Source organism: Chlorocebus sabaeus, chromosome 23 (assembly GCF_047675955.1).
Source record: "Chlorocebus sabaeus isolate Y175 chromosome 23, mChlSab1.0.hap1, whole genome shotgun sequence".
NCBI classification, from domain to species: domain Eukaryota; kingdom Metazoa; phylum Chordata; class Mammalia; order Primates; family Cercopithecidae; genus Chlorocebus; species Chlorocebus sabaeus.
This window is the reverse complement of record NC_132926.1, coordinates 77,928,657-77,955,431: the sequence shown is the minus strand read 5'-3', so window position 1 is coordinate 77,955,431 and position 26,775 is coordinate 77,928,657. Positions and strand designations below refer to the sequence as shown.

General features: G+C 34.8%; 1 non-coding gene across 1 annotated transcript; it reads left to right on the top strand.

Annotated features, from left to right (window-relative positions):
• The first annotated feature begins 23,060 nt into the window (after positions 1-23,060).
• On the top strand, positions 23,061-23,222 carry LOC119619619 (U1 spliceosomal RNA). The gene has a single exon (XR_005236114.2). It is a non-coding gene; the product is annotated as a U1 spliceosomal RNA (small nuclear RNA).
• Positions 23,223-26,775: the final 3,553 nt, after the last annotated feature.

Here is a 26,775-nt window from a genome sequence, read left to right as displayed (position 1 = left end):
TAAAACTCTGGTCTCCCACACAGCCGCCTCTGCGTGAATTACTCTTTCTCTATTGCAATTCCCCTGTCTTGATGAATCAGCTCTGTCTAGGCAGCAGGCAAGGTGAACCCCGTGGGCGGTTACAATAAGGTTAAATCCTTCTCCCGTGATCTGGATTTTCCGGTTCCCCAGTGAGGATGTGTGCTCGAGGTAGACTTTCCCCCTCTCACACTATGGGTACTCAGTTTTTTGGCTGCCTCCTGGAGTTTGCAGCCACAAGCTGCTTCTTTCAAAGGGTCTGTGAATTCTTTCAGTTTTCTTGGTATGTTCCTATGGTAGTTCTTGGGCAAACATTTACAAAGTGAGTCTCTACATGCTGTTCTGTCTATCCGAGTGGGAACTGCAAGTTAGTACTGCCTCCTATCTGCCTTTTTTTCCTATAAGTTATTTTTTGAGTAAATTTAGGTAATTTATATTTTTCTAAAAAATCTGTTTCATCCAGATTTTAAGGCTAATATGAATATGTTTTAGCAAAAGGTTTTCTTTTATTTCCCAATGTAACAGTTTTTCCATTTTTACTTTTAAGCTAGCATATTTTTTTTTATCTTTGCAGTCTCTCTTGTTTAACTAGTAGATTATCTAGTTTCCAAAAAGAACTTCTTTGTTTTCAAATATTCTTTAAGGTTTTAAATTTATTAATCTCTACTTTTTAAAATTAAATGATCTCTGCTTTCCTTACACTTCTTTGCATTTTCTAACTTCTTTAGGTAATATTTAATTAATTTATCAAGACTATATGCTTCATCTAAAATGAATCTTATTTCACATTTTTAATCTATAAACACCTTCCTGTCAAAAATGCTAAAATCAATTTGTTTATATTTCATTTCTTTCTAATTTTCCCCTTGACCTTTCTCCCCTAAATTTTATGTTCTAATTTTGCTATAGTCTCATTTCTATATCATTAGAATATATAACATAAATATTCTCTCAATAATTACATTTCCCATAATTTCTTAACATAATTGAATATAGTTTTCTGTTTTTAAGTTTTTGACACTCATTACCAGGTATTTCAGCATAGCTTTTTCATTCCTTTCCTGATTAAATCAACTTCATCATCTTAAGTTTTTCTAAGAAAGAGTCTTAAGGTACATTGTTCTTTTTTGCTTGCCTAATGTATCATATTTTAACATTTTAGTAATATATCTTCTTATATGAAAGCAACCTCTCCTAGTCTTAGTACTTATGGCTTAGATGAGGCTGGCTTTAACATCTAGCAGCAAGAATGACCCAGATATAACCAGATAGGTGATCCTATCCAATTGGCCACAGCGATTGACTCAATCTTTGTCAACATAGAATAGTGAGATTCAGTGTTTGAATATTTACTGAAATCATAGGAACAAAGTGCTGTCTTTGGAGACATTTTCAATAATAAATCTGTACCCATCATTGCCATTAGGAGAAGTATTCTAAGAATAAAGATAATACAGAGGAAAACAAAGTTTGTACATAAAGAAAAAGAGAATCTTGATGTGATTTTTTTGAAGCTCTGCACTCAGTTTTGGTTCAATCCACCTGCAATCTCCAGTGATATTAATACAGAGCCAACTCTCACCAGCATTACCACTCCAGTGTCCTTTCCATCCTGGTCATTTATCACTGATCACAGTACTGAGTGATCCACCATTCCCTTTTTATCAGGAATAAGACTTATTTATGGCTCACAATTAATCCAATATTTTAAAGGTTTTTTGCTTTTTGTATGTAATGAGTTAAGACTAAGATAACTCATTATAACAGTATTTTTACCAGACACAAATCTAATCACCACCCGCCAACACTCCTTCAATCTTTCATGCTAACCATGCGCATCAAATGCATTCAGGGTCTTTTTATTCAGCCCAATTTACTTGCTATAATATAACGTGACACAGAGTCACATGTCCTCCAGCCTTCATGCTACCAGAATTTCCTGTTCCAAGAATCTACAGACCATTGGTTAGGAGCTCTGAGAACTCACTGTGAAGCCCTTGTGTGTCTTTTGCTCAATGTTATCTAACACTTATTGTAGTTGACAGCTATTTTTTGTAGTTTGTGGTTTGCAGTTTTCTCTACTTTCTGGTTTTACCAAATATTAAATTTCTTCCTCAACTCGTATGTTAGTTTGGCCAGAATCAAAGAAGAGGGTGGAATAAAAATGTCCAGGGGAATTTTTAGGTGACTCCAGCATTAATATATATGATATGATGCAAATGTTTTCTGAAAGAATGCAGATATTACATAGTTTTTTATTTTTGCCATTCTTGTCATTATTCTTATGGAAGTTATGATAAATTGTTATATATTTTTCATAATTTTCTATTCAATAGATACTAACAAGACACTTGTCAATTTGCTTCACACTCTGCATATTGTACATAAGCTTTTGCTTATCATTTTGTATCCCCAAATACAATGTGATTTCTAGGAAGGGAGAAACTGTTTCATTTATATTTAACACAATTCTTGGTAAATATCAGGCATACTAATAATTGTTGTTGAATAAATGAGTAAACAGACAAAAGCTTAGAAAAGAAGAGAGGATCTTGTAATAATTTTCCATCCAAGAAACTATATTATTCAGTTTCATCAAGGATACATTAAATCAATTTATAAGTTGGCAATGAGATTCAGTATGCATTTCTGTTCATTTAAGCATTCTTTTAAAAATGATAAATGCTATCCTCATGATATTTAAGATAGTTAATAATTGCTTAATATTATAAAATAGTGTTCAAGTTTCTCTATTTATTTAATTATTTGTTACTGTTGGTTGTTTAAAACAAGAGAGTCATTCAATTTTATTTTTAAAGCTTTTATTCAGAGACATAGAGTTATACTTTGGTAGATACATTTTTTCTTTACTACAGAAATGTATGCAGAAATATAATTTAATTAATTTATTGGCTTATAATATTTCTTTTAGCTCTTAGTTTCATTATTTTACCCCCATTTTCTCTCTTTTTACCATATGGTTGTTTTTAAGATTTTTTTTGTCTTTAGTTTTCAACAGTTTTACTAAAATTTGTATAAGTGTACATTCTGGTTTGATTTGTAGTGCTTTTTGAATCTGTGCTTCAATGCCACTCATGATTTAGAAAAAGAAAAGTCTATTTTATTTTCAAATATGGGTTCTGTACCTATTCTATTTCTGAAATTGAAATTACATGCATATTATAAGTTTTCATTTTACCATCTACAGAGTTATACTCTTTTGTGAATTTTCATTTTTTTCTTTCCGTACTTCGTTCTGGATTTTTTAAAACATATTTTCCAAGTCACTAATTCTTTCTTCAGATAAATCTAATTTGCTATTAAAACCAGCTGTTTAATTGTTTATTTCAGTTTTTATATTATCCATTTCAGAATCTTTATTGGGATATTTACTATGATTCGTAGTAGTCTGTTGACATTTTCAATGTCTTCTTTTATTTTCTGGAACTCGTTGCCATATTAATAGTTAAATCCGTATCTGATATCTTCATTATCTAAATACCAAATAAGCTGTTTCTATTCTTTATTTTTAAAAACGGTTGTGAGTCATGTGTTGTTACCACCTGTGTTTGATTATTTTTATTGAATTACATATATGAATTCATGAATTACATACATTTTACAGCTTGAAACATTATGGAAGTAACTTGAGACATCAGATCACGTTATCTTTTCCACAGAGAATTACAGATATTTCCTCAGGAGGACTAAGTACACTCAGATATCCAAGACCACCTTATTCAACCAGGAATTGAAATGATTCAAAGCTGAGCCACAGTCCTTTCAAGGGCTGTTTCTACTTTTCCCTTAATCCTCAGATGTAAGCCTGCACAAATCATGGCAGGTTTGCCAAGGTCTAAAGGTCTGGTGCTCAAACTACATTTGTTTTTCCTAGTCCTGTGAGTCTTTTGAAAGCTCTGCTCAGCTTATCAGCCCCTTAGTCATCTTACCATAATATAAATGCCATATACATCTTTCAGTTAAAAATAACCTTCAGTATCAGAGCCCATATCATTGTCCTTTCTTGTTCCAGAAACGGACTCTCTAATTCCTCATTGCCTTGCTATTCAATGTATTTAAACATTAAAGTTTTCCATCTTTTTCAGTGGCTCTCAGCTGACACTTTAATCTGAAGTAGTCTTTACCAGAGGAGAAATGCTGATTTTTCTTTGTGCGTTCTTAATTTTGATTTTTTATGTGTTCTGACACCTCCCAGAACATTTTGATATAACTGAATTTATAGTTAAAAAGGTACTGAAGGTATTTTTAAAAAATAGATTCTTTCAATTTTGAGGGAGCAATCATTTTTAAATCATATTATACTGACAAAAGCATAACATATGGATGATAGTTATTAAATTCTGGAGTGGTTTTTCTACCATCCTGTATTTCAAAATCAGAATAACTTTCTAAAAAACAATTTTTATCTTGCCACTCTCAATTTAAAAGCCTTCCATCTTAGCTGTATTTATTATATTTATTCTCTCTTACAATTAGAACCAACTTATGGTTTAATTCCTGAAGAGGGCTTTGTACATTTCTATTTTCTGCCGCCTTTGTTTAGATATTTCCTTCTTCCCAGACATTCTATTTCTAAGTCTATCTGCTAGAACCTTACACGTTTTTGTTTTGTTTTGTTTTTTTTTTTTTTTTTTTTTTTTTTTTTTTTTTTTTTTGAGACGGAGTCTTGCTCTGTCGCCCGGGCTGGAGTGCAGTGGCCGGATCTCAGCTCACTGCAAGCTCCGCCTCCCGGGTTTACGCCATTCTCCTGCCTCAGCCTCCCGAGTAGCGGGGACTACAGGCGCCCGCCACCTCGCCCGGCTAGTTTTTTGTGTTTTTAGTAGAGACGGGGTTTCACTGTGTTAGCCAGGATGGTCTCGATCTCCTGACCTCGTGATCCGCCCGTCTCGGCCTCCCAAAGTGCTGGGATTACAGGCTTGAGCCACCGCGCCCGGCCTAGAACCTTACACGTTTTTAATGACTAACTTAAATGCTACTTCTTTGTGACTATTTTCCCAAGTGTACTCATTAAAAAGTCTGATCTTATCTCACTTTTAAAGGGCATATTATTCATTGTACAACATACTTATGGTACATAGATTTCTATCGTTTGTATTTGTGTCTTACATCTTTTCCTCAGTTTCAAACATCTTCAAGGCAGAAACGTGTTGTATTTACATGCTATTTAGAAGGCAGTGTACTGAATGGTACAAGTTTTTTCAGAGACAAATATGATGTACTTATCTGAAAAGAAAGGATGATACACATACATAGGTAGGTATGATGGGGTTGAAATTGTTTCCTTGAAACTTAGTTGAAGAAAGTTTTCCTATAAAGGTACGTGTTATTTTTTAATCAGGCTTAAGTGTGGCGTAAAATATTGAATTTCATATTTTTCCTAAAGATAAATCATTTAGAGCAGTGTTTTACATAAAATTAATATGTTATGGCATATGTATAAATTCTGCACAAAGTCTAAAGATAAAACACGAGAACTCAAAAACTATATAAACTGCTATTAGTTTTATTTGTCAGTATCTAAGTCTTCCTGCTATCCTCTCAATAGGATACTTTAGAAAGAAAATGTATTAAAATAATTGTATTAAGGAAAGTGCCACAGCGAGGGAAAAGTTTGACATTAAAGAATCTAATTAACAGTAAAAAGCACTTTAAAAAAATTCTTGGTATATAAGACACTGGAAAAACTCTTCATTTACAAATTCCAGTATAAATATAAAAGTATATGCAAAAGTTCAAGAATATTAAACTAATGGCAAATTATATCTTCAAAAATTGGAAAGTTTTATAAAATTTTGTAGCTATAAAACTGAACTCTTATATTTTGATAGGAGCTTAAGAAATCTACATACCACCACAGTATTTATTTTGAGGTAATAATAATTATATTTGTAACATAATCTTGTCTTAATAATATAATTATATGTGAACTAATTATGTGTACTATTACAATAAAAGATTTATTAACGATTTTTTGATAAATGATTTTTTTCTTCTATAATGATAGGAATAGCTTTTTCTAAGCACATAATGTTGCCAGTCATCTTCATCCAAAGTTTTTACTGTTGTTTCACTCTTAAACAACCATCCAAGAAATCATGCAACTAGTAGCAAATTATATTACACATTGGACAAGTCCTCAATTATGCAAGGTAACAATAAAATTTACCTGTTTTCAATCATGTTATTCCACTGGTTAAATTCTATTTGAAATATTTTTAATTCTTTGTATTTTTTTTTGGAACATGTAACTAATGAAAAAATGTTAAGTCTCTGTTTATTAGACAATTTCAGCCTGAAAACATGCAAAACCACGACACACTGGGATGGTCAAACCAGGCTCTTCACTCTCCATTCAAGTTGCCATTTGCATTTCTTCTCCTTCAGCCTCTATAATTATATTGTTTCTCATTTAACATACCTTTCCTTAATCTCTACTCACAGGCTTTACAAATCCTAAAATGTCACTTGAATGCCTATGTTGACAGAAGAATTCTTTTTTTAGAATTCTGAGAAGCTATTTTTTGGGAACCTATTATGTCTCAAATGCTATGTACAATGACAGTTGCTTCAGTTCCAGAATATTCAGTTTTGCTATGAAATTCATTGATTAATTGGAAAATTAGGTATATCCTTTTGTGTGGTATTTGGTTTACAGATTGAAACTCTGTATATAGTAAACTTATTATGGGAAGAAATCATTTCTCAAACTAATATAATAGTTACTCAAAAAAGAAACGATTTATACATTTTAATTTAATAAATATTTATCATTAATCTTGAACAGGATTTTCTGATAGATTATTTTAAGGTCTAGAGAGAGAAATGTGGGCGAAAGATAAAGCAAGCTTCAAATATAATTACAACACAATTTGTTCTGCAAGCGACATATAAAAAACACAAAATACAGGAGTCCAAAGAGGAGATTCCTACTTGGTTTAATGTATTAGGAAATTTAAAGGTAGCTTTTAAGACAAATATATTTTTCAAGCTATAAAGATGTGGTTAAGGATAAGGGGCTAAAGAGACAGCAGAAAAATAGTCATATACAAGAAAGTAAAGTATATTGAATGATTTTGCAAATTATTTGAGTTAGAAATTATTGGAAACAAACATTGTAGACTATTAGAGAAAAGGTGTAATAAAGACCTTTAATATGGCGATTATTACAAAAAAGGAAGATGAGTGCCAGCATTTATTTCAAATATTGAATGAGTAACACATGACAACTGATATGCAAATAGATCGGAGGGAGAAATCAACATTTTTAAGACTTGTGGAATGGAAGATTTTTGATGTGATTAAGTCAAGGAGAAAAGTCAGGGGAAAATGGGCAGGTAATAGTGGATGAGGAGAACACCTAAATCAGTGGGGTTCTTAACGTTGTCTGCACATCATCTGTGACATTTTTAAAACCACTAGTGACTCAATTGCACCCACTGAAATTCTCATGTAATGAGTCTAGAGTGTGTCATGGGCATAGGTATTTTCTTAAAAAAAACTCTCTAGGAAACTCTCTTATTAAGCTAGGAAAGTTCTGATCTAGATTTTGTTCACTTACCAAAGAAATTTACAAGCCAGTAACATCCAAATTATCTGGTAACTTGATAGAAATCCAGATGTTTAGTCTCCACCACAGAATGCCTGAATTAGAATCTGCAGTTTAAATGCTTCCTCAGGTGATTTAACTTTTTAGTACTGCTTACTTTGAACATACTAGAATTATCTGTGGTGCTTTTAGAAAACAACTGCCTAGTTCTTGTAACATAGGAACAGAAAACCAAACACCGCATGTTCTCACACATAAGTGGGAGTTGAACAATAACACATGGGCACAGGGAGGGGAACAACACACACCAGGGACTGTGGGGGTGGTGGGGGCCAAGGGGAAGGAGAACATTAGGCAAATACCTAATGCATGTGGGGCTTAAAACCTAGATGATGGGCTGATAGGTGCAGCAAACCACCATGGCACACGTATACTTATGTAGCAAACCTACACATTCTGCACATGTATGCCGGAACTTAAAGTAAAATAAATTTTTAAAAAACGTAAGAAAAAGGTGGACAAAGGGCACAAGGCAGTTAATTAGCACAAATAAAATACACATTGCCAATAAACAGAAGAAATATTTAGCAACGACCAAAAGCAAATCCAAAAGACATATTTTTACTCTGAAAAGAAGTAAGTATGGTAATAAAATATAAAGAAGACGTCATTGTTGCTGGTAAAACTATATAATTTATCCAGAGTAATTATCTAATGATGATAAACAAAGATATTTATTTTAATAGAAATTTTCTAACTTGATTTTTTTTTTTTTTATTTTAAGAGAATGACTCTATATAGGGTTAGGGTTAGGGTTATGAAGAAAGAGTTCACTTATGTTTGGACATAATATATATGATATGTTAAAATAAGTATTTTGCAAAAAAATACTCATATTGACACATAACTAAGTTTGGCAGAATGTTTCGTCAACCTTCCTTTTCTTATTAAGGTGTCATAGTTTTCTTTCTCTTAAGCCTAAAAAAGTACATTAAATAGAGATAATGAATTATTCACTGAAAAAATAAAAAAAAAAAACAAGACAACCACCTGTAGGCTCCACCCACAGAAATGCTGATTTAATTAGCATAGGGTGGGGCCAAAGCACTGGTATTCTTTTTAAACCACCCCCAGAAAATACAAATATTAGCCAGGTTTGAGAGCTATAGGTAGAGAATGGTGTTAACTATACATCTGAGAGTCTGACTCCCTAGGCAGTTTTCTTTTCCTTTCATTGTTTATAACAGCATTAATATGTAACTAGAAGGAGAATGAGAAATGTTTTCTTTCTCTAAATGTATTGCAAGATAGAAGAGTATTTAATGAGAAGCCACAGAAATATTTTACGTGACTGGAATTGTAGCTGTGTTTGAATCAGTCTGAAATAAAATGGAAGCATAAAGTTGTACAAAATAGATCTCCCAGAAAGCACAATAAATATCCATACCATCAATATACAGTAATCTACTGAGAGTTCAGGTAAACTTTTTAGGCATCTCTGGTTTTTTTCTTTTGAACTGATATGGATAGCAACCCTGTTTCAAGGGACTTTATAATGACAGCCAATGTGAATTGTTGCCACACTCAATTTGCAAGGGCAGAGTTTCAAGCTAGAATAATTGCCTATTCCACTCCAGAGATGGGATGCTGACTGCTTCATTACTAGCTGGATGAACCAGGGCATGAGCAATTTCAGACAATGTGAACCATGCTCCTTTACACTACCCATGGGCACTAGTTCCCAAATCTACTTACTCTCTGTCCCCAGGAGACGACAGACACATTTTGCTTGCTGAAAGGTGCTCTTGATGGGGCTAAAAGAGATGTGCAAATGCACCTGTGCCTTGCTCTGACATCATTCTACAAAGTGAATCATTAACCATATTGGAATAGCAGATAGACTCGCATTGGGGAATCAGTCATTGGGGTTCTTCCATTTTTAATTGTTTTCCATCCAACTTTATCTTACTTCTGAGGCAAAAGGATGGGCAATTATATAATCTATTATTAAACAGATTGCATACTAATATTGGAATATAAATATGACTAAGAAGGTTTAACTCACTATTTAGTATCTTGTGATTCCAGGTAGTTCTATAAGAACTACTAAGAAGAGCTGATAAGCCTGGGGAAATAATTGCTTTAAAAAAGCATCTGCATCTAAAACTTTGCATAGTTAATATAAACTGTTATGAGAATCATTTTAGGGCACAACTTTTTTTTGCTCAATTTAAATTACTTATAATAGGTCAAGTGTAGTACTTAAATAACCAGACCTCTTTAAAAAACGATAATTGTTTCATTTTGATTTAGAGCAAACGTTGCTTGCACCACAAGCCAACGTCAGATTTTTTTTTAGTGAATTATTAAGTACAACTCTAAGCCAGAATCAGGCATATACATTAGTTTTCAGTACAGCAGAAACTATGATGGAAATATTGGTAAGAATGAAATTGAAGTAATCATACTCAATCTATTTGTTGTTTTATTAATCCTGAATTACTTGTTATTTTATCTATCTATAAACATATGTGCATATAAAATATGGATGTAAAGTATAAACAAATAAAAATCTAAAAATATTTATGTCTATCAGCAAAATTAGAAATACAGCAGTGTCATCTTTCCTAAGTCTCTGAATGTCTTCTTCATCCCTCATACTCATTATACTGCCTAGACATAAATGGGATTTTGAATTTTCGATACTATTTTAACAGCTATATTAAGATATTTACACAGCATGCAACTTACCCATTTAAAGTCTACAGCTCAGTGGTTTGTAGTATAATCACAGATATGTTCTACTATCACCATAGTCAAATTTAGAACATTTTTTATCACCCTGAAAAGAAACCTCATAGCAACTAGCAATATTCCTTATTCTACCTCCCTAGTTACCACTCCAGATAACCACTATTCTACTTTTTTTTTTTTTTTTTTTTTTTTTTTTTTTTTTTTTTTTTGAGATGGAGTCTCTTTCCGTTGCCTGGACTAGAGTGTAGTGGTGCGATCTCAGCTCACTGCAATCTCTGCCTCCTAGGCTCAAGTGATTCCGTGCCTCAGTCTCCCGAGTAGCTGGGATTACAGGCATGTGCCACCATGCCTGGCTAATTTTTATAGGGTTTTTTTTTTTGTTTTGTTTTTGTTTTTAGAAACGGAGTTTCACTACATTGCTCAGGCTTGTCTCAAACTCCTGGCCTCAGGTGATCTGCCCACTTGGGCTTCCCAAAATGCTGGGATTACAGGTGTGAGCCACCACACCTGGCCCACGAATCTACTTTTGGTGTATATATATTTGCCTATTCTCCATATATCAGATAAATGAAACCATAGACTATGTGATACTTTTGTGACTGACCTTTCACTTAGCATAAATGTTTTCAAGGCTCATCTATGTTGAAGAATTTGTCAGTACTTCATTTATTTTTGTGGCCAAATAATATTAGATTGTAGGGGTTTACCACATTTTATCAGTTTATCTGCTGATAAATATTTAGGTTCTTTCTACTTTTCTCTGTCACTACTATGCTAAAAATGTTTACATACAAGTTTTTTCATGGGCATATGTTTTTATTTTTTGGGGGGTACATACCTAGGAGTTAAATTGCTAGGACAAATGGTAGCTCTATATTTAATCATTTTAGGAACTCCTAGCTTATTTTTCTTAGTGGCTGTGCCATTTTATATTCCCAAAAGAATTGTAAGAGGATTTTAATTTCACCACATCTTCACCAATACTTGCCATACTCTGAGTTTTTGATTCTAGCCATTCTAGTGTGTGTGAAGTGGTAGCTCATTGTGGCTTTGTTTTGCATTTCCCTGTTGACTAATGACATTGAACATCATTCTTGTCTTCATCAGTCATTTATGTATTTTCTTGGGAAAATTTTCTCTTTACCTTCTTTGCACATTTTTAAATTGAGTTAGTTGATTTTTAATATATTCAGTTGCAAAAATTTTTATACATTCTGAATGCAAATTCTTTATTAGAATCATGATTTTCTAACATATTCTCCCATTCTGTAACTTATCTTTACATTTTTTTCATGGTGTCCATTGAAGGACAAAAGTGCTTATTGCTATATACTTCTTCATTTGTCTAGTGATGGACTGGATTATTTTAGTAAGGTCTCTATTCAGCCCACTGTGTTAAGCATCTGATGTTGCTCCTTAGGGAACCAAAGGCTTGGATATGCCCACAGTCACTCTAGCAGAGCAGTGGTTTTCGCGGAACCCTCTTCTTCTTTAACCACAGGCAGATGGCTAGCCCCACCAACTGCTGCCTATTGTTCAGTTGATTTCAATAATGCTCTGGGGCATAAACTGCTCTTCAACCTACTCTAATCATACTGTGGGTCCTTTGAAGGAATAATGACTGAGGTCATTGTTTTATATATATATGTGTGTGTAACATTTTACATATATAATATCTATCTATAATATATGTAACATATTATATGTATATAATATCTATCTATATATCTGTATCTATATATATTTCAGGAGGGTTACTCTCAGTTGATTTATTTCCATTTGCCCCTACAAATCAACAAGCCTACCATTAAGCTTGTAATGTGAATCTTCTCTTAATTGCTTTTCATTGAAGCCTCCAGTGTTTCTGAAGGTACCCATAGGCTTGACTTTCTCCATGTTGTGTTGCAAATGACAACACAAATTCACTCTCTGATCGTTTTTGAAGCCAGAAGTTCAAAATCACTTTCACTGGGCCAAAGCCAGGACCGTGCTGTTTCTGGAGGCCCTAGGGCATAATGTTTTTCTGTCCCTTTGAGCTTCTAGAGCAGCTCCGTTTGACTCATAGTGTCCCTTCTTCCATCTTTAAATTCAGTGTTGTAGGATCCTCTCTTTTTCACTCTGCTTCCTTCACATAATATTTTCTCCGTGTCAAATTGGCTTTACTCTTAATTGTGTGAAATTGGCTTTACTCTTATCAGAAACTTGTGAGTGTATTTAAGGCCCATCCAGACAATTCAGATAATCTTCTCATCTAAAGACCTCAACTTATTCACATCTTCAAAGTCAACTATGTAACATTCGTAGGTTTCAGAGATTAGGTCGTTGATAGCTCTCAGATGGGCCTACTACAGTGAGTATCCTTCTATCCCACCTCCAAGAAGACTCTCAAAATGGGATTAGTGAAATGGTCTCTTTTCCATACAGAAAAGAAGAAACAAATATTTCTCCATTCTTCATCTGCAGATTCAACCCATAACACATGTAGGGCACTTTTCCTGCCTCTCATCCCATTGCACTGTAGGGCTGCCGGACACCTTAACACTGCAAAGTTAAGGTGGATATTGATTTTATTGTGACCATAATAGTACATTTGTCTGTGATCCAAAAGCCTTACATGCATAAGTTTAAAAATCACATTATTTATCTTGATATAAAGGCTCAACTAATCTATTTGCAAGAAATGAAAAGATAAACATATGTGGTTAGAGATTTATTTTTTGAGACAGAGTCTTACTCTGTTGCCCAGCAGTGGCACAATCACAGTTCTCACAGTTCCCTACAGCCTCAGCCTCCCGGGGCTCAGGTCATCCTCCCACCTCAGCCTTCCTAGTAGCTAGGTCTACAGGTGTGTGCCACCAGGCTCTGCTAATTTTTCTATCTTTTGTCGAGATGAGGTTTTGCCATGTTGCTCAGACTGGTCTTGAACTCCTGGGCTCTAGCAATCTACTCACCTGGGCCTCCCAAAGTGCTGAGATTACAGGCATGAGCCACAGCACCCAGCCAGAGATGTTTTAAAATAAAGCATTTTGAACTGGGTGTGGTGGCTCATGTCTGTAATCCCAGCTCTTAGGGAGGCAGAGGCGGGAGAATAGCTTGAGCCCAGGAGTTCGAGACGTGCCTGGGCAATATAGCGAGACCTCATTCTACACAAAAAGGAAATAAAAAAAAGACACACAAGAAATAGGGCGTTTTGAAAGACTTCTATGAAACCTTCATATACAATGATATTTTGTGATCCTAAATATCTCAAAATAGAGCAATTTATGACAAATGACTAAGCCTAGAGTGAAACTGCTGACCCCTTACAGTGATAAGCATATGTATGTATGGTGGACCCAGGTTATGAGATAACACCTGCTGTGGCCAGGCATCCCCAAGGGCTGACAAGAAAGTGAAATCAAAAGACAGATAATGGCTATGGACACTCTAACAACTGACAACTCTCATTCACCTTGGTTGGAGTTCCGAGGGAAAATCGTAGCTACTTCCTATGATTCTTTTCCTCCACTCTCTTATTACTGTCTGTGTGTGTTGAATATGTTGGCATGATGGTTGGTGTGTGAAAGCCTCTCAACAAACCATGAATTCAGAGGAATGTAATTAGCCACTGAGTCACTGTGAAACCTTCCGGCCTCCCTGTTGGAGTTAGAATAATTAGGCTGAGTCAACCCTGACACTAGAAACACTTATGCCTCTTTGGGTTGGACTTTGTGTCATAGGCCTGATGCTGTGTCAGTCCCAAATATCTTGCAAGAATGTTTTTGTTGTGCACTGGAAGAAAACACAGATTTTAGATTAGATAGGCCCAGGTTTAAATCTTGACTCTGATACCCATTACTTAGGATTATTTATTGGTTCCACCGGGGTCCTGTTGCTAGAAGCATGGGAATCCAATCACTGAGATAACAGGAAAAAAGTCTTTTTTGTGGGTACTTCAGCCTAACCATTAAATTCCTCTCCCCAACCCACGAAAGTTAGGGCTTTATACAACAGGGAGGGGTAAGGAAGAGTAGCTGGTCAAGAGGCAGCTAGTGTGTCTCATTGTCCAGATGTGGTGACCTGTAAAGATCCTTGACACCATCTGGGAGGCCTGACGGTCAGTCTCCTGAGAAAGGAATTCAGATAAGACAAATGTAAGTTTTTCAAATTTCAGTTTTATGGGAAAATTTGGCCTGTTTCATATATACATATCATTTCATGTTTTCAATCATAGAGTGGTCAAAACCCTACCTCGTGAGGGTTATAGAATCAAAGAAAATGGCTGTATTTGGTACACAGCAGACAGCTAATAAAGATGGATGTTGCCGTAATGTTATGTTATGGGCCTGTAAATAAAAGATGGAAAAATAGGAGAGCTCATAAAGAGATCGTTGTATTAAGTATTTTTTATGATTTTAGAACCTACTAATAGTTTATATGTATATACACATGCCTATATATGTATGTGTAATTGCATATTTATTTTGTATGTGACATTTTTCACATATAACATCTCATTATATATCGCATTTAAGATATGTAACAATCATATATGTAACATATCTTTTTAAGAAAAAAGTAGAGACGCACCCTCATTTTTATAAAATTAGTGAGTTTTTGCATCTTGAAAGTTTTAGCAGTTTAAAATTTACATTATCTTAGTTTATTTTTCCATCAATGTTTAGAATCATCTTTTTTCCTAGAGGAAATCTTTAAACGTGTTTCTGAAAACTCTCATAATAAGACTCAAGGCATACATCTTTTCACTAGGGGGTTATAGAGTATTCATTCATACAATCCCTTAACTGTTCAGGAATATATATTAAGAGATAATGAATCAGTAACACACCTATTTTCATTCCTTTAAATAAGTGGGTTTAAATATGAAGTAAGAAAGTTATCTGTATGAAGTACTGAGTAATTCAAAAATTTTGACAACTAGACTACTGTAGCATTAAAAACACAAATACAGCTGGGTCTGTTCTGTTCTTGTTGTGGGTACATATACTTTTGTTTCCAAATTTAGTCAAAAGTATTTTTATTTTAAGTACATGCTTTGGCAAGTGCCTTTTTTCTTTTAAGGAACACATTACAATACCTCATTTTGGCAGGAAGCTTGAGGGGGAAATATTATAAAATTGGGAAAACAAAATAAAACTAATAAAATAAGATCAAAATTAAAGTACTGTTTGAACCCTCAGAATTGACTGCATCTGGTGCAGAGCACAGGATGTAATTAGTGTGAGGTCCGGAACAAGTTATACACACACAATCACATTGGAGACTTTAGAATTGTTTCAAATTGGCTATATTCCTTTTATCCTTGTGATTTTTATAAAATAAATTACCTGATAAATCAAGTAAATCAGTCACTGTCTATACTATAAAATAATCATTTGGAATATATCTAACAACAAATATTTTTCATTGCCTAGTTGGCAGGAATTGTGCAATATTATCAAAGAATGGTTGTCAAATGAAAAAGTTTGATAATGAACTTTTATGTAACTACTAGAAATGTACTGTAAAGTTTTGGGTTAATCTACTCTATAGTATTTTATATATTACATATTACTAAGTGGTATCTCCCTCTCTCCATTTATACACATTATATATATACACACACACATTATATATATACATTATATACATATGCATATATATACACACATATGTGTACATATATACTTTACATATATATGTGTACATATATGTGTATAGATAGTATATACATACATGTGTGTTTGTGTGTGTGTATATATGTTTATGTGTGTGTGTGTGTATATATATAAAGCAATGACATTGGACTCACCAGTTTATTCTTTGGGCATTGTATCTGATAGATAAATTAGACCTGGAATTAAAAAAAATGTATACATAGTAGTAAAATCCTATTACTTCTCCAAAAACAAACAAACAAACAAACAAAACTCAACAGATAGCATAATAGACAACAAATATACAAAATAAAATTAATTAAAATTTATATTTTATGGGTTCAAGTTAGTATCTACATCTTATTTTTCTAAGGATCCAAATTAAAGGTACAGATGTTTTCAGAAATTTAAAAATTTCAGCAGAAATAAAAACTTTTATGAACTGGATGGATATATAAGTTGGTATTTATAATCTCAAAGTTAATTATAAATGAATCATTAGAAGTCTTTCTAATGAGTTATTATCAATCAAGTTCTGCCATGGTCAGTCAAAATTGGTTCAATCATGGTAAATAAAATCCATTGAATTAAACTAACTTTAGTTCCTACTTCTTTTGTATAGCTCATGCATTAAATTTTGAAGTTAACTTCTCAACATATTATAAGCCTATGAAATGTTATTTCTTAACTCAACTTAGTCTTAAATTTAATAGCATACATTGTCTTTAGTAGGAATAAGAGAGAGATAAATAGAAGTTACAGGGCATATACTATGTTCACATATTATTCATGGTCATACCTTTTCACCAGCTCTCTTATTCATTCATTAAAATATCATTGTGAGGTGTTTAATTATTATACCATTTTGGAGAAGAACAAAAAGGTTCAGAGAGCTTTAGCAGTTTTCTGAAAATTAGACAGTATGACTGAGCTAGAATTAAGGCTTAGATATGTTCAATTATAAAGTTCACACCCTTTATTCTAAACTATTACACTTTAGAAATTGGAATCACATTCTTCAAATTATTTTGCAGAAATATAAGATGCCTGATTTCTGGATAGACTAGGTTACCCTGAAATAACAAATATTCTGATAACCTTACCAATTTAGCACAATAGCTCATGATACACCAACACAGGTTGCCTGAAGGCTTGGTTCTCTAGTTACAAAGAGACCCAGGCTAATAGTAGTTTTAATTTTCTCAGTCTTCCTTGGTCACCTCAGAAGTGGGAAGAGACATGGCAAACAGTGCACGAATTCTTAGAACTTCAGCTAGGAAATAACACATATAATTTATTCTTACATTTTCTCAGCTAAAGAAAGGCACGCAGAGTCATGTATAATTTCACAGGTGGGAGAGAAGTCCAATTCTACCAGGTGACTGGAAAGGGGAGAGGGAGAAATAAAACAATTTTATATAAGCATGAATGGTTACTTTTGCTCATCTTTTAGTAATAAATATTTAGTACACCTTTCCATAGGCAAAATATACTCATCCTTACTCAAATGAGGCAAAGCGAAAATTTCTCATCTATTCACAGCTTCAGTCTCAAAATTCAAGATTTCTATGTGATATCCAGTAGCATCAACATCTGTTTCAACATAGAGGTTCTTGATGTCAAGTTTTGTAAACTCGAAAGTGAAGTTCTGTGCCTCTTGCCTATCTAATTCTTAGAGGCCGAATGGGGATAAACCATTGTAAACGGCTTCATTCTGATAGAAGAGGATGTGAAACTATCTAATTCTCAGTGGCCACATGGGGATAAACCATAGTAAACTGTTTCATTCTGATAGAAGCGGATGGGAACTCTCTAATTTTCAGTGGCCAAATGGGGATAAATCATAGTAAACTGTTTTATTCTGATGGAAGAGGATGGGAAACACCAGCAGTTACTGCTCCTGAAATTCTGAAATCCTGCCTAGCAGAGGTTAGGAGGACTCCTACATTGAATAAGGCAAAGCTTCTTAATTAGATCTGAACTCTGCTCCCTTGTAGCAATCTTCAGTACCTTGGCTGTGACCTCTGGAAACTTTTTGTTTTTTGTTTTTCCTTCTTTGTTATCTTTCTGGTCCACAACACATCTGAAGTTGGCATCAGAAAATATGTCCTCCTTGGGGACTGAGCATCTTTCTCAGCTTGATTCCTGCTTGCACAAGATTTGAGATCTATAGGTCATTTTAAGGCTTAAATAATCAGAGACTTTTTGAGTGTAAGCTCATGCCTTAGGAGTATAACTCTTAAAGGCTTTTTTTTTTTTTTCATTTAATTCTACTTGGTTCAATAAAGAATACTAATATAAGACTTCTTAGGTTTACTTTTTGTTTTCCTCCTTTCTTGGCCTTCATGTTTCACTTTTATCACTTAGTTTCAGTTACTTTGAGTTAATTCAACTGAATTAGTCTGTTCTCACACAGCTGTGAAGAAATACCTGAGACTGGGTAATGTACAAAGAAAAGAGATTTTATTGACTCACTGTTCTGCATGGCTGGGGAGGCCTCAGGAAACTTACAATTGTGGTGGAAGATGCCTCTTCACAGGGCGGCAGGAGAGAGAATGGCAGGGAAAATGCTAGACACTTATAAAACCATCAGATCTCATGAGAACTCACTATCATGAGAATAGCTTAGGAGAAACTGTCCCCATGATTCAATTACCTCCACCTGGTCCCATCCTTGACATGTGGGGATTATTACAATTCCAGGTGAGATTTGGGTGGGGACACAGAGCCAAACCACATCATTCCACTTGACTCCTCCCAAATCTCATGTCCTCACATTTATTTTTTATTTTTTTATTTTTTGAGATGGAGTCTCAGCCTGTCACCCAGTCTGGAGGGCAGTGGCACAATCTCAGCTCACTGCAACCTCCACCTCCCGGGTTCAAATGATTCTCCTGTCTCAGCCTCCTGAATAGCTGGGACTACAGGTGCCTGCCACAATACCCGGCTAATTTTTTGTATTTTTAGTAGTGATGGGGTTTCACTGTGTTAGCCGGGATGGCCTCGATCTCCTGACCTCGTGATCCACCTGCCTCGGCCTCCCAAAGTGCTGGGATTATAGGCATGAGCCAACATGCCTGGCCATGCCCTCACATTTCAAAACACAATCATGCCCTTCCAACAGTCCCCCAAAGTCTTAACTCATTTCAGCATTAACCCAAAAGTCTAAGTCCAAAGTCTCACCTGAGACAAGGTAAGTCCCTTTTGCCTATGAGCCTGTAACTGAAAGCAAGCTGGCTACATCCTAGGTACAACTGGGGGTACACGCATTGGGTAAATACCCCCATTCCAAATGGGAAAAACTGGCAAAAATAAAGGGGCCACACGACCCATCCAAGTCTGAAATCCAATAGGGCAGTCATTAAACATTTGAGTTACCAAATGGTCTCCTTTAGTGCCATGTCTCACATCCAGGTCACACTGATGCAAGAGGTGGGCTCCCAAGGCCTAGGACAGTTCTGCCCCTGTGGCTTTGCAGGGTACAGCCCCTCTCCCAGCCGCTTTCTCAGGCTGGCATTGAGTGTCTGTGGCTTTTTCAGACGCAGGGTGCAAGCTGTTGGTGGATCTATAATTCTGGAGTCTGGAGGACAGTGGCCCTCTTCTCACACCTCCATGAGGCAGTGCTCCAGTAGGGACTCTGTGTGGGGGCTGCAACTCCACATTCCCCTTCTGCACTGCTCTAGCAGAGGTGCTCCATGAGGGCTCTGTCCCTGCAACAAACTTCTGCCTAACATGCAGGTGTTTTCATACATCCTTTGAAATCTAGGTGGAGGTTCGCAAACCCGAATTATTGATTTCTCTGCACCTGTAGGCCCAATACCATGTGTAAGCTGCCAAGGTTTGGGGCTTGTACCTTCTGAAACCTGAGTTGTACCTGGGCCCCTTTTAGTCTCGGCTGGACCTGAAGCAGCTGGCACATGGTACCATGTCCCAAGGCTGCATTGGATCAGGGGGCCCCTGGGCTCTGCCCATTAAACCACTTTTCCTCCTTAGTCCTCTGGGCTGGTGGTGGGAGGGGCTGCTGTGAATTAACTGGCATGCCCTGGAGACATTTTCCCCATATTCTTGGTGATTAACATTCAGCTCCTTGTTACTTCTGCAAATTTCTGCAATCAGTTTGAATTTCTCTCCAGAAAATGGGTTTCTCTTTTGTATTACATAATCAGACCGCAAAGTTTTCAAACTTTTATGGTTTGCTTCCTCTTGAACATCTTGTATCTTAGACATTTCTTCCACCAGATACCCTAAATCATCTCTCTCAAGTTCAAAGTTCCACAGATCTCTAGGGAAAGGGAAAAATGCTACTAGTCTCTTTGAGAAAGTATAGCAAGAGTCACCTTTATTCCAGTTTCCAAAAAGTTCCTCATCTCCATCTGAGACCACTTCAGCCTGGATTTCATTGTCCATATCAATATCAGTGTATTGGTCAAAGGCATTCCACAGATCTCTAGGAAATTCCATTCTTTCCCACATCTATCTTCTTCTGAGCCCTGCAAACTTTTCTAACTTCTGCCTGTTACCTAGTTTCAAAGTTACTTCCACATTTTGGGGTATCTTTGCAGCAGCACCCCACTCCCAATATCAATTCCTGAATTAGTTTGTTCTCACACTGCTGTGAAGAAAATATCCAAGACTAGGTAATTTATAAAGAAAAGAGGTTTAAATGAGTCACAGTTTCTCATGGCTGGGAGGCCTCAGGAAACTTAAAATCATGGTGAAAGGCATCACTTCACAGGGCAGCAATAATGAGAATGAGTGCCAGGAGAGGCAATGCCAGACACTTATAAAACCATTAGACCTCATGAGAACTCACTCACTATCACAAGAACAGCATGGGGGATAACACCCCCATGATTCAATTACCTCCACCTGCTCCCGCCCTTGACATGTGGGGAGTATTACAATTCAAGGTGAGCTTTGAGTGGGGACACAGAGCCAAACCATATCACCAACCTTTCTTGGAAAACCTTTAGCCTCTTTTTCCTACGCTATTTAGTCCAACTGAAATTATTTACTAGGTAGCACAAACATGGCAGTGTTCCAAGACACCTTAATTCATTCAGAGGTTTTAACAGTGGGTGCTCTGTTTGTTATCTGTTACTGCATAACACATTACTTCAAAACTTAGCGGCTTAAAATAACACATGCTTATCATCTCACAGTTTCTATGGGTCAGGAATTTGGACATAGTTTAGCTGAGTCCTCTGTGTGAGGATTTCTTATGAGGCTATAATGAAGTTATCAGCTAGTGCTGAGATCTCATTTGACCTGGGAAGGATCCACTTCTAAGCTTATTTACATGATTGATGGAAAGATTCAATTTCTCCAGGGTTGCTAGAGGAAGGGTCTCATTAACTACATGACTCACTGCTTAGAGAGGGCCACCCTAAGCTTCTTGCCAAATACAGCAATTTACTCCATAAAGGCCAGTGAGAAAGACAGAGTTTGCAAACACAGTAGAAGCCATCATCTTATGTAATATAATCAGGGTAGTAACTGTCTATTATTTTCACCACCACTAAGATGTAAGGTCCTCTCCAAAGCCAAGGGAAAAGAATTCTTACAGGGTGTGGATACAAAGAGGCAGCAATTATGTCTGTCTTCCAAGCTGCCTGTCATAAATGTGATAGATACCCATAGGCTTGATTCAATCTTTGTGAGCACGTGAGATTTAATTTGTACTTTGTCTTCTGTCTCTGTTAGGACTTCTCAGTTTAATCTTTTACCAGTTAGTATTGAAATTAAATTACCTCTCTAAAATGGTAAATTCCTGGTTTTGGGGTCTCAATCATTCTCTTTCACTACCACTTTCTAACTGGCTAATTACTGTGCAGTATCTTGCCACTTCAGCCGGCTGCATCCAACACACACTCCTAACGATCTGTTTCCAGTCTCTTCCCTAAGGCTGCTGTCCCATAAAAGTTCAGAGCCAAGAGAGAGTAGGTGAAACGGCATCAGATCTCTTTGCTCCTGGCTCCAAATGTAGCCATCTCCTCTACTATCGCCACACAAGGTGATACAGGACATTTCTCCAGTACTCCAGACAGGCAGCAAGAGGTAAATTCCATAAATTTCCAGACTATGACACTTCTCTGCAGAGTATATTCCACCATCATCTTTTGAAGCCAGCCATGAAGGTAGAAGTGTCAGAGGCATCCCCTCTGAGCCCCACACAAGAGGATATTCCTTTTTGATGCTGTAATTCATTCAAAGGCAGGGAAACTTTCCCTGGAAAGCTGGTTAGTACATCTCTTTTTACTATTGCAAAATGTGTAGATTTTGGCATTAACCTTTCCACTTGAGAATTAAAAATCCCTTCTTTTCTCCTACCATTTCATTCATAAAAATGTTTTGATTTTGAAAAACTGAGGACTCCAGTTTTATTCTGTGCTGGGATGTTTTCCTGGATAAGTTCAACTGCCTAAGCTGCCAAGATAGTTTGAAGAATGAAACAAGAAGATAAAAGAATTACTAGTACTGAAAAATAAAACGATAAATTTGAAACATTGTCTCATTAGGTGTGCTTTCTTTTATTTATGTTTCCCTTATCTCTTTGCTTTCTGTCTTTTGCCTCATAGACTTTTTATGTGTCTTTAAATTCTCTAGCGTTTTTGGAACTATATATTCCATTTTCAATTCTACTGCTTGTTATCTTTTAGTTTTTCAAAAAATTTTTAAGCTTTCTTTTCCTATAATTTTCAGCCTCTCTACTAAAAGCCATTTTTAGTATTCTGTCTTGTTTTATCTTATTCTTTTTATTTCATGTAGATGCTTTTGATCTCCATCCTCATTCTTTTTTGGCTCTATTAACTTGTAACTCTTGATACATGAAGGCCATAACTTACTGCAATTATTAGGGAATACCATATTCCAGATACTTTCTTCTACATGTCACAATAGATCATCTCTTGAAGTGCGCTGTTCCTCTAATTAATCTTCATATTGTTTTTTGTTTTTTTTTTGTTCTTCAATACTTACTTGGCTCCGTGTTTTCTTTCATTTTCTCAATACTCGTATTCGAATAATGTGAGATAATGATACTGGGGTAAATATTTTTCATAGGTAAGAGTCAAAAGATTGCCTTTCTACTTATCTGGCAGTGGAGATACCATGATCACAAAAGTTGTTTTCACAGGGTGAAGCTTATGCATTGTATTCCAGATATGCTGACCCCTGCGATTTTCCCAATTGCGGGAAACTTGACTGCATGATTTGTGTTAGCGGTGGACTGCATTCACAATCTCCCACAGAGATTGTGATATCTATCTCTGATATTATTATATCACAGGTATCACAATTTATATCTCTGATATAAATTTTTGAAAGATGAAAAAGAAAAACATTGCTTTCGGCCCTACTGTTTATGCTTCAATAAATACTTGAAAAGAAACTTGATATGTTCAACTCCAAGGGGAATTGTAGGTTTTAAACAGGCTTTATATGATTGCTTACCTCTTCTATATGCTAAACTTTGCTCAGAGTTATAGAATATTATAGAATTACATGAAAAATTAGGATTTCTACCCTTTTCCTACACTGCTGTAAACTTTTATGAAAAAATTGTCTTCAGTGAGTAAAGTGTGATGACTAAACACCGTATCATTCTTATTTTTTTACCATACTGTTATTTAGAATTTATACCTTATCAAGGAAAATCATGTGTGTGTGTGTGTGTGTGTGTGTGTGTGTGTCTGTTGGAGGGAGGTATACACATGTGTGTGTTGGGGTTGTAGCCTGAATTGAAATACAGAACAGATCCCAAGGGAGAAAAGGAATTTATGCCACAGTTCAGATTTGTATATTCTCTGAATCAGGTAACAAATGAGGGTTGAATGCATGTCCGTCACCATTATTTTCTAGATTATCTAGTGTAGTTGTGTGAAGCTGAATATATTATTGCCTAATGGACTTAGGTCTCAACAGTATTTTTTTTCCTTCAATTAAATTTCATAAGTTCTATAATTTTTTAAGTTCCTACAAGATTTTGGCTTGTCTCTCAGCACTAAATTTCAAGTTATTGATGTTTTAAATCTTTTTTGTGTCTTCCCAGTTATTTTGTGAGGAAGTGGAAGAGGATATCAAAGGCTCTTAATGAAGCCATTAAGCCTGCTTTCCCATATGTATAATAATATGATTATATTTAAAACTATATTTATCTTCCTACTTATAACCCTACATTTTAAAAATAAAAAGTCTAGAATAATAAAAGTACGTATTAGATACCTGAAAAATACCTTTGTAGAATGAATTGAAAATTCACAAAAGTCACATAGCAATGGGGCTACTACCCACTTAAAATACAATCAAGAACAGTAGAATTAACTTGTCTCTGATCAGGCTTTGGCTCAAGTGTCAATGATAGTGTGCTTCAGGAAAGCAGAAAGATGTAGTGTTAATACTTAAATAATGTCAATACAATTGAAATGTGAATGACTGTGCAACATTAATTGGATTTATGTTCTATAAAATACATGAAAAAGTTGGTAAAATTATATGATATTTCATTTATATAAAAGGTAACTCAAAAAGAGATGCATGTCTAACATATTCTTGGTTTCAAGGATATTTTTGAATTATTTCCAATGCATGATAAATTATGGCAAAAATAAGTAGGTTTGGAGAGTAACTGAATCAGAACCTGTCTTCTAGATGTTTCAGTATCATACTTTATATACCGAATATATATTTATATGGTTTTGGCTGTAATAATGAGATAATGAGTCACCGATTTTATTTTTTGTCTAACGTCAACAAATAATAGACAGCCAAAATAAAGAATCCTCAAACAACGTATTAAGGGTGTCAAGGGATCTATACTTCAGAAGTTAAACTGTAGTAAAGATTTTCCTTTACTTATTTCATATCCACCACTTAAAGATATATATGACAATACATATCTTTCCAAGTAAGATCATTTGGAATCATATGAATAGAATATACCTCTTCTAAATATATTCTTGCAAAATTTTCCAAAAAATTATTGAAAATTTCTTCTGGAACAGTATTGCTGAAGAAATACGGCTCCCCTGAATCCTATTTCTTCAAACAGTCTTGCCATTGTACCAGATGGAGAGCGATAACACATGCAATTTAGTAGTGTCAGGCTAACACCTCAATGTGTTTTCACAGAAATGGAAATCTTGCCCTCCAAGAAGACAGTAATAAATAACAGGAAAACTCAAAATAAGAATGATTAGGAAGCTCTTTTTATTGTAATTCTTTCTAAATTTATATTTAAATTAAATTGTGTATGTTATGCATGAAATAATTTTATATTTAAATTATATCTACAATTTAGAGATACAGGATTTATTTAAGGATGCACTACAGTATTCTTACGTACAGCAGCCAATTATACTTATTGCAGTATAAAAGAATATTAACTTCTCATATATTATTGTAGCTAACAGAGTGCATTATTTTTTGACAAATGTGATATATTGTAATGGTTTCTGAGTGCCTCAAAATGAATATTCCATCAAAAAAATTAAATTTTTATTCATTCAAGTATGAATTAATATGTACTACATTTTATTGGCCTTTTTTGGAAACAGGTATATATTTCTGCATTTACCTTAAATTTAATGTTGGCAATAAAACATGATATTGTGGTAGAAGTTGACAATAAATATCCTCTGTAGCCAACTGGATTTTGACACACAATTAAGGAGAACCTCACAGTGTAATTTCCACATAGATCAATAACATTAGTTTCTCCACACAAGTCAGCCTCTGCTGATATAAATGAAGGCCTCATTTTAAATTAGTTCAGGTAAAATGGGATTGCTCAAGCAACATTTAGAAAAAATATCTTTCCTTAGCCAAATTGAAGGCTTCACATAAGAAAGATAAATATTTGTATATTAATTTGATCATAGATTAAAAAGAATTATTTTCACACAGATGGCTTATTTTACGAGAAAGGATAACTTTATAATATAAACTGATAGATTGGTGGAAGTTGTTCACTGACAACAATGTACTTGGCTAATAGATAAATTCTAACTCTTTTGTCCCCATAAATTCATTTATACATTGAAAAATCATCTACGGACAAGGCATGAAGAAAGGATACAATAGACCTATTCTACCAATAGATTCAATTTCTTTATTTTTGTGTCTCCATATTGTCACAAAATTCTCCTCTGAATCTTATTTTATCTGTCTAAATTACACTTTTTTACTCAGAACCCACTTTATCCCCTCTATTCCTTTCAGAGGTTCAGAGGGGAAAGGGGACGATTTGCTGATAAAATGGAGTCCTTTCAATTGGGCTCTGTGACAAGAACCTGCTATTATTGGAGGAAAAAAAATGCTTCTTGTACAAAAGATTGTAACCATTAGTTCGCAGTCCTAGAAGACTGAGTAAAAATCAACCATCACTTTTTTTTTTAATGGATATTTTGACTGGATGAAAATATTCTTTGTTATATGGTGCAAATCCCTGAGAACAATTTGATGAACCACTTCTTGTTCCACAGGTCTTGTTCTAACCAAGAAGTTAATAATATTTATTCTTATGTAAAGCAAGAATTAAGTTCCAAAAATGTCTCCAGATTTTGCTGGGACTGTAAACTTGTTGAAAGCAGAAATTCTGTATGATTGGTTTTTACACTCAACAGCATCAAGCACAATACTTTGCAGGTAAATATTGGATCACTTGATATATTGCTACCTTAAAATATTAAGTAATTTTTCTACCTTAAAATATTAATTCTATTAATTTGGACATTCATACTTTCCTTCTTGGTGGAAATAATTATTCTACCGAAAAAATTTTAAGGCAGAGAATATTAGTCA